A 9,848-nucleotide genomic window follows, 5' to 3' on the forward strand; every position below is an offset into this window, starting at 1 on the left:
TGACCCCCTGGATACACTCCTTCTTTTTCCTTTCCTTTTTTTTTCTTTTTTTTCTTTTTGGACACACTCCTTCTTAATCTCCTCTTTACCCATCAATACCTTCATTACCTGCCCACCAGTAGTTATTACTTCTTGGGGCATTTTTATGTTTTGTGCCAGTTGGAGATGCTGGCCAAGGGTCATGCACCTGCGCAGGTGCTGAACGCTCGCACTTGCTTACAGACCTTTAGGTTTCCTGTGTTTTAAAACCTTCATCGGAGAACATGACTTGTAAACAGCACGCTTGTCCAATGCCATCTGAGGAGAAATACCTGACAGGTGCCATGGCTTGTCAAAGCTCCCTTGAAATATAGAAGTCCCAAAGCCATTTAACCATTTAACCATTACTCAAATTATTCGATCACCAAAACAATCTCTCTTACTTTTGCCAGGCTAATTGAAAACAAAACAACAACAAAAAAGTTAGTTGGGGGCTTAGATTATCCAGGGATGGTTTATATGATCTTAAGGAGCAAGCGCATTGTTGACCCATTTAACCTCAATAAGAGTGTAACTGTGCATAAATGTATAATTTTTTTGAAGATTTTCTTTATTTATTCATGAGAGACAGAGAGAGAGAGAGAGAGAGAGAGAGGCAGAGACACAGGCAGAGGGAGAAGCAGGCTCCATGCAGGGAGCCCGTGGGACTCGATCCCAGGACCCCAGGGTGACACCCTGGGCCAAAGGCAGGCGCTAAACCTCTGAGCCACCTAGGGATCCCCAATAAATGTATAATTTAGTGAAAAGCATTTCCCCAGGGATCCAGGGTGGTCTAGACAGGGTAGCCAGGTAGGTGGAGGGCACCCACGTCTATTGCCATAGGCTCCTTGACGTTTCCATCTGCTTGAGGCAAGGGGGCTGATTTGCTACAGCAGGATAAACGCGAAATCAATTGACTTGTATTTGGACTTTTTGGAACCCAGTAAAGTTAACTCTTTTAACTGGTTTTTAAATAAAGGCCAGACTCAAACCGTTCTCAGAAATGTCGGAATAGGAATTTGTCCCCCAAAGTCCTAAGACATCAAAGCTTGATCATTGTGTGGCATGGAGTTTCAGGGATTGCTCAGGCCCTCATCTCTGAAATTAAGGCAATTTTATAATAATTTGGTTTGGAAGACGTAGAAGAAATTGTTAGAAGTCAATAAACCTAGCTTCTGACCCTAATGCGGGTCCTCTCCCCCTACCTGTTGCTCCGGACGTGCCATGTTGTTCCTCCCATCTCACTGTCCCCACCTGTGAAGTAGGTTTGCCTCAGATACCAGGTTCCCGAGGAAGACCACAGCTGAATGACCATATAAACATGAAAGGCTTCTCTGAGAAGTTTATTTTGAGATGTTATTGAGGGTTTATTTTGTGACATGAAATGTTAATGAGATTGAGGTGGTGATGGCGATGGTGATGGGGTCAAATCTCTGCTTGGCCTTGAAAGTCATAACCACGCAGAGTCTCCAGCCAGAGAACCTGCCTCCTCGTGTCTTAGCTGTGTGACCTTGGACAAGTTAATTGACCTCTTGGAGCTTCAGTTTCCTTAGCTCTAAAACAGAACCAATAACAGTACCTTCCACGTAGATGGTTGTGAAAATTCTATTACTTCACAGAGGCTATGATAGTGAGGATACTCGGACAGCTCAAGTGTCACCAGCGGCATCATTACTCTTCGAGAAGGTCCCTAGCCTTAGACTCTGTGCTGACTTCTTTCCATCTAATTTAAGGTCTTAGAAGCCCCCAAAGCCACAGTCAGTTTAGCAAGTGTGGCTGACTCTGATGAGCAGGACTATCCTGAACCAGACTCTTCTACACTTGCCCTATAACAGACCTATATCCAAGGGGGGCCAAGAGTTGTATCCCCATACTTGCTCTACAGAGGCCTGGAGTGAGAGGCTCCAAAGACGCCAGACCTGCAAGGGGTAGGGGACCTCAACGCCCAGGGCTGCCTAGTGAACAGGGGCATGGATCATTCCAGATCCTGTCGGTGTGTCTCTTCTCCTTCCCCCAAGACAATGAAGGGAAGAGGGGGACGTCTTCAGATTTTTTCATTTTCTTTTAACGACAGGTACCCCTTTGTCTGAATCTAAACAGTCTGTACCCAAACTCAGGGCATCGATCCTCACAATAAATGAGACCCTGGCCCATGAAACAGGGCTCTGGAACACGCTGTCTGTTCCTCCTTCATGACGACTCATCCTCCCTGAGTGAACGCTACATCCTGTCTGTGGGCCGCTGGGAAGGGATCTTTCTGGATTCCGAGTTTCCCTGTCTTGTTATCTCACAATTATGTCTCCCTTGAACTGATCATCTTAATAAGCTTTGTTGCAAAATGCCTGGATAAGCAGCTCGAGGAATTCTGGATGCTTCTGAGGCCCAAGGGTAGTGAGGAAAACATCTGGTGCTTCCATCACTTCCGGCCTCTCCTTACTTCAAAGGCCCCCCCCCCTCCCCTGAGCTCCAGGGAGAGCATCCAAATGACCAGTATCTGCCCCTGCCTCCCAGTGCCCCCCTCAGCTCCTTCTGGAAGCCACCTCCAAACTGGGCGTTTCTGTTGCTGCCCCCTCCCCACTCTCGTCTTTCTGGGGCACTGCAGGCAAATCGAGCACATTCCTTCCTAACCACTTGTCTCAGGTTAACTCACACGTCAGAAATCTCTAGTGGCCTTGGTTTCCCTCCTGGCCAAGTGGAAACTCCTCCCTCTGGCATTGGTGACCCGGATGGGCCGCTGCCCTACCCACCACGCCTGTTCCCCAGGCCTCCTCCTCAGCTCTGCAGAGTCCCTGCCTTCACTCGCATGGTCTGCTTGCTCCTTCTCTGAGGCCCAGGGCAGGTTGTGCCTTTGCCACGAATCCCACTCTGATTCCTCCCATGGGCACAGATCCTCCCAGCCCTCTCGAGTTCTAGGACATTTAGATCCCACGACCTACCCTACAGAGGACCCAGAGAGTTTAATGAAAGGACTACGTTCAGGAGTGTGGATAGGGCGAAGGGAAAATCCAGCCCGTAGAGCCAGCCACAGCAAGAAACCCTGGGCGCCTCCAGGCTTGAAGGGGCAGGGGGACTGAGGAGTGTCCAAGTCCCCAAGTCCCTTGGGGACTAGCTGTTGCCGTAGGAAAGGGCTCTCGACACGAGTTGAGGCCTTTACTCAAGGGCCATAGCCAATCTGAGGTGAGTTGGCTTGGGGCGAGCCAGGGAGATGAACAGCCTGACCCTATTGTCCCCTTATTGCCCTTGGTCTCTTGCCAGGACCTTCCAGTGGTAAACCCAACCAGAAGCTAATGGGCGAGGGCGCCCCTCGATGCCTCTGTAAAGCCCCCTGTGGCACAGAATGGGGTGGAAGGCTGGATCCGAGGGAGAAACAGGAAAACAGGGGGCACAGGCTCTTTACTGTGTGGCCCAAATGTTTCCTGGAGTGTGAGCTTTCTCCCAAGCTAGGCTGGAATCCCTTGGAAATAGGTTTGTGTGGGGCTTTTACCGTCCACAGTGCCTAGTAAGCTGTCAATTAGAAAAGGTGTAAAAATTCATATACGTTGAAGATTGTAAAATAAGGGGGATCACTGGGGGGCTCAGTGGTTTAACGCCTGCCTTGGGCCCAGGGCGTGATCCTGGGGTCCTGGGATCGAGTCCTGCATCGGGCTCCCTGCATGGAGCCTGCTTCTCCCTCTGCCTGGGTCTCTGCCTCTCTCTCTCTCTCTCTCTCTCTCTCTCTCTCTCTCTCTCTGTCATGAATCAATAAAAAAAAAAGGTCGTAAAATAGGTAAGCAAGTCAATAAATAGTAACTTCCCACTCTAAGTATAACTTTCCAAGCACCAAAGCCTTGGATTTCCAAGTCAATCAAAGTAAAATCCTGGGGGGGGGGGGGGAGGGGGGCTGGGTAGCTCAGTTGGTGAAGTGTCTGGCCATGATCTCAGGGTCCTGGGATGGAGCCCCCCCCCACCTTGGGCTCCCTGCTCAGTGGGGAGCCTGCTTCTCCCTCTCCTTCTGCCTACCACTCCCCCTGCTTGTGCGTGCTTTGTCAAATAAATAAATACAATCTTTACAAAAAAATAGTAAGATCCAAATTTCTTAGCGTGACCTGGATCCTGCTATGTCTCTGACCGCATCTCCATGACTTTCCCTGTCACCCACTTCACGGTGCCAGCCGCCTGCCTCCCTACTTTTCCACTTCAGGGCCCTTGCATCTTCCAGGCCCTCTGCTTGGAGATCTCCACCTGCTAAAAGCCTATTACCTTATTAGGGAGGCCCTCCCTGCTAACTCCCCCATCTCTCCCTACCTCCTACCTCACTTCTGTTTCCCTATAGTGCCCACTGCCACCTGATGTGCGGTGTTTGCATTGTGTCACTTATTGCTCTCCTTGCCCTGGAATACAAGATCTACGGAGCAAGGACCTAGTCTGCTTGACTCCAGATACCAAGATCAATGCCTGACACATGTAGGAACTTGATAATTGACTTGACAGATGTATAATGGATTTCAGACACGTATACACAGTGTATAAAGGGTTTTATATATATAATGGGTTACATATGGAGCGATATACAGAGGTTGATATTGAATATATCTGTTCATCACATACAGTTTACCCTTAAACAAGGAGAAGATGAGGGACATAGCAGCTCCGTGCAGTTGAAAATCCACATCCAACTTTTGACTTCTCAAAACTTAATTATTAATTATTGATAGCCTTATTTATTATTGATAGACCAGAAGCCTTATTAGTAATAGAATCGACTGACACGTATTTTGTATATTATGTGTATTTACAATAAAGTACGTATAGTGTATTACATAAACTACATATAGTGTATTACACATTGTATAGTGTATTTGCAAAAAATACATATAGTGTACTTTTAAAATAAAGTGTTATTCTGTATGTTGGCAAATTGAACATCAATACAAGATAAATTTATTATTAAAAAAAGTAAGCTAGAGAAGAGAAAATGTTATTAAGAAAATTAGTAAGGGGGGGTGGCACCTGGGTGGCTCAGTCTTTGGGCGTCTGCCTTCGGCTTGGACAGTGATCCTGGGGTCCTGGGATTGAGTCCCACATTGGGGTCCCTGCTCGGTGGGGAGTCTCCCTCTCCCTCTCCCTCTGCCCCTCCCCCTGCTTGTGCACGTTCTCTCTCTCCCAATTGAATAAATAAAATCTTTAAAAAAAGAAATTCATAAGAAAAATACATTTACAGTACTGTATTTATAAAAAAATATCCACTTGTAAGTGGACCCATGCGATTCAAACCCATGCTGTTTGAACATATACCTTGAACAGCAAGGGTGTATATATATATATATATTGAATTTGGATCTTTTTCCTTATTTATAGAAGGTCCTGACAGGTTGAATGTGGATGTTTTTCCTTAGCCCATCCTTGGCCTTTGTTTCTACTCTGTACAGCACACCAGCAGCAACGCCCAGGGTAAACCCCACAATGCTGGTGAAACCCTCTTCTCCTCCCCGCTTCTCCTCCCCACTTGCCCCTTCCTACTACTAGATGACACTACTTTTGGTTAGAGTGGCACCAAAGGTCCTAAGATGGGATGTCACAGACCCTTTACTCCAGCTCTCCTCTGGTTCACAGAGTTGCATCACTGTCTCTCTTCTAGCAGCTCCCTAGTGGAGCTGCTCTCAAAGGCTCTGGTACCACTTCCCCTCTTCATCCTTCAGCAGGAGCAGGGCCCAGCACAAGTCCCAGGTACCTGTTCCTGGCTGGCAGCCCCCGGTAGGGCCTTGTCAGCCTGTCTCCTGAAGGCTGACCCCACTGGCCGGCTCTGTGAGCTGTGCCGATAGCATGGCCACTATGTCGGGGGCCAGCTGGTGGGGACTCTATCCGGTTGTGGTGCTTCTGTCCCTTTGAAGCTCCTGGACACACTGGCCACCACCCTGTTCACATTTGTCTTGCTAGTGCCAAAGACAGAGTATGAATAGCGGTCCCACTGGGATCTTTATCATGCACTCCTCGCTTCCAGGGTGTAACTTTGTCTTCTCTTTGCTCACTGGTTTTTATATTAACTCCATCCTTAAGGTGTAGTTGGAGAAAGCAGGAGAACTATCCCCAAGAAATGCTAAACAATATCCTCAGCCTTTCTAGATATCTGGCTTGCTTTAGGGGTAGTCTTCCACTTAGGATCAAAGAAACGGGCTCTGTAAGTACGCTACCCAAAACATGACCAGCCTGCCCCAACTTTGCTTGGTGGATCACCAAGTTTCCACGATGTAGAAATCACTTCTTGTTTTCCGTACCAGCGACGGCCACAGATGCAAATGCAAACACCCAGTGACCATCAGGTGATATGACATCTAGGCCTCCTACCTACATCTCAGCAGATTCCATTCGTGGACTTCAGGCAATAAAGGTCGTGTTTTTCTCCAAATGACTCTGGACCTTGGTGATGGGCACATGGAAGGTACCATCAGTAAGTAGTGCTCTCCTACGGGGAGTTAGGCTGGACTCCCCTTCAGGGCTCCGCGACCCCAAATGAGTCAGTTCCTAGTAATTGGCTTCACTGCTTTAAGAGACCTTGTGTCTTGTTTTCACATTTCCACAGCTGGTAAAATTTCAGATAATTCTTCACCTGACTCTAGCATCCATGACCCTGACTTTATGGAGGCGACAGGATGGCGCTTTTCCCTGCTACCCCAAGTGCCCTCCGTTTTAAATTGCTGACCCTTCTTCCAGAATGCACCACGCTTCCTTATACCTTGGTACCTTTGTGTATCCTGTTTCTTCTGCCTAGAACATCCTGGCTTGTTGGATGGTGTTGGATGGTGTCTAAAGACACCCAAGTGTCTTTAGAACCTTCACCAAAGGGCAGCCCTGGTGACTCAGTGGTTTAGTGCTACCTTCGACCTAGGACATGATCCTGGAGTCCCAGGATTGAGTCCCACATCGGGCTCCCTGCATGGAGTCTGCTTCTCCCTCTGCCTCTCTTTCTCTTTCTCTCTCTCTCTCTCTCTGTATCTCTTATGATTGAATAAATAATTTTTTTTTAAAGAACTTTCATTGAAGCACAACCTCTTGGATGCCGGTCACCACTTAGGTAGAGCTCATCATTCCCTCCGTGTGCCACCACCGTACCTCCTACTGGCCTCAGTTTCTGCTCCATCACATCATTAAACGTGTGGTCTCCTTTCCTGGACTGTGAGCTCCTTAATCACAATCACCAAAGCCAGAGATCATTTACTTAACTGTGTAGGCCCAGTTCTGATAGCGTCAAAAATATGTTAAAGGCTTACTGCTTTTTTGGACAAAAGAATGAGGTCCTAATAGATTGCCAGACTGAAGCCTAGCCCACCTCATCTGATGATTTATCATATCTGTAGGCCTTGCACATACTAAATTCTTTGTAGATGTTTCTGGGATAAAGGGATTAAAGGAGTGAATGTGTTTTGGAACCAGCAATTTTCTTGTTCATTTTCAATTTCCCTGTGATCGCTACTTTTCCCCGCGAAAACTCAACTTCCACAAGGCTCTATTGTGAGTCCGCCAAAGCTTCCTTCTCTCTACTCCGGCCACATCCTGCCTACCTATTTGTTATCTGAGTCTGGGTTTTATAAACATACAACACCGATGGGGTTATTCCAACAGGTAAGAATCAAAGAGTGGACATTCACTAATGGACTGGAGCCCCCTGAGGAGGCTACTAGTAACATCATACAACCCAGTCAGACTGAATCCTGAGGATTACACATGATAATATTTGTGAAAGAGTTTTATAAAGAGGTAAATAGCCAGTGGGATTAATAATGATGCATTAAAATACTAAAGTTGGAGGGTCCTAACTCATAGCATGTACTCAGTTCTCCTTGAAAGCTCATGGAATGCATTTGGACATGTATTTGACACTAATTCAGGCTGAATTAAATTAAATATTAAATTAAATTAAATTAATTAAATACTGAAGTCCTCAATATTTAACAGAATGAGAGAAACCCAAGAAATTATAAATACTCATTTTGAGTGAGAATATAATTTTGAGAGGTATGCCATTTATAATCAAAATAGCCAGATTAGGCTAATATCAAATTTTCCTTAAGACAAAACAACAAAAAAAAATATAAAATTGAAATTATACTTGCCATGTCATAAAGCAATATACTGTTAAAGTTCCCCAAACATGTCTCTTTTTCTTTCTTTGATTAAAGTTAATGATTCTTTGTGTCCTTTATTTTTTGTGTGTGTGTCCTTCTGTTTAAAAAAAAAAGTCGGTGCTCTTTTTCCTCATGTTTAGTGTATAGATTAATATTGGTAATTTGGATTTTACAAATCATGACTTCCAGCATTGCCCTTATTCATGAAAAAGCAGTGCCATATTTCGTTTCTACCGAAGTATAGCAACAATGACTTTGATTTAGCTCAAAAGGGGTGTCAGGTTATATTAAAATTGATTTTTTTGCTTGAGACTTTTTTATTTGAAGATCAGTTACATGGGGTATTCATTAAAAAAAAAAAGGAATACGGTATGAAAATAATTGTTTTGAAAAGGAAAGAAGGAGGGGCACCTGGGTGGCTCAGTGGTTGAGCCTCTGCCTTTGGCCCAGGGCGTGGTCCTGGGATTTTGGGATCAAGCCCTCACCAGGCTTTCTGCTGGGAGCCTGAGTCCCCCTCTGCCTGTGTCTCGACCTCTCTCTCTGGGTCCCTCGTGAATAAATAAATAAAATCTTTAAATGAAGGAAGGAAGGAAGGAAGGAAGGAAGGAAGGAAGGAAGGAAGGAAGGAAGGAAAAAGTCTTGAGTTTCTTAACAATCCAAGGTGGTCAGGTAAAGGAAAGCAGAGTGCAATTAGACTGGGAGCCAGGGAATGGGTTCCAGCTTCCCCTCTGCCACTCAGCAGCCCCTTTTCTTTTAGATAATTCTGAACACCAGCTCTTTCCCCAGGTGGATCTGGATGGGCCGGCAGGCTAAGGGGGCTGTTTCTTGCCAGGGCCAGACCCGGTTATCACTGCTCCAGAGGCCTCTAGTCGGATTGAGCATTTCACCGTGTTCTACTTGGTTAGGAGAAGGCGCCAAAAGGATGTCTTTGCGGGCACATGCACCAGGCCAGATTCTCCTCCGCGCCACTTGCTTCCTCTGCCAAAGCCACTGTCTTTGATGCCTCTGCAGAGCCCCGGAGGCCGGGTCACAGCCTTTCTTCGTAACACCGGGGTTTGGGGCACTTGTACGCCGCCCAGGGTGCTCCCTCTGGGAGGCTGCTATGACAATCTGCAAACGGTAGGGGCGACGGGGCTCCGCGGGAGGTGGCCCCCTTCTGACTGGAGTCTGCGCTGGTTCAGGCCTGCACGCTGGGTGCAGCCAGGGGCACGGCAGGTCACGCGGGGCAGGGCATAGGGCACCCAGGTCCCCCAGAACCTCAGACACCCGCAGCTCCTCTTCCGGAGGAGGAGGGCCCGTGGTCCGCGGGATCGCCCCGCGCTTGCTCCTCCTTGCCCGAAGTGACCCAAACCCGTGACCTTTGTGCAGAGGATGTTCCACACACTCGACAGGACGCAGGTGCGGGACGGGCGCGCAGGTCTGCAGCCCGCAAGGGAGAGAGGCCGTGACGGCAAGAGGGCAGGGACCGCAGGGGCCGTGCCCACGTGGGCGAGGCCGGGAGAGCGGGAGCCCGGCCTCCGGGGACGAGCGGAGCTCAGGGTGCCCCCCCCCCCCCGGCGGCGGCGGCGGCGGCGGCGGCGGCGGGCAGGTGTGTCTCGGCGGCCGCGGGACGCCAAGGGGAGGCGCCTGCGATGTTTATTTTTGCCTAGCAACCCCCCGGCGCCTCTGCGCCTCGCGTCCCGGCCCGGCCCGGCCCGGCCGGCGGCCCCTCGGTGCCGGTGAACCCGG

The sequence above is a fragment of the Nyctereutes procyonoides genome, unplaced genomic scaffold, assembly GCF_905146905.1.
Source record: "Nyctereutes procyonoides isolate TBG_1078 unplaced genomic scaffold, NYPRO_anot_genome, whole genome shotgun sequence".
Lineage (NCBI taxonomy): Eukaryota > Metazoa > Chordata > Mammalia > Carnivora > Canidae > Nyctereutes > Nyctereutes procyonoides.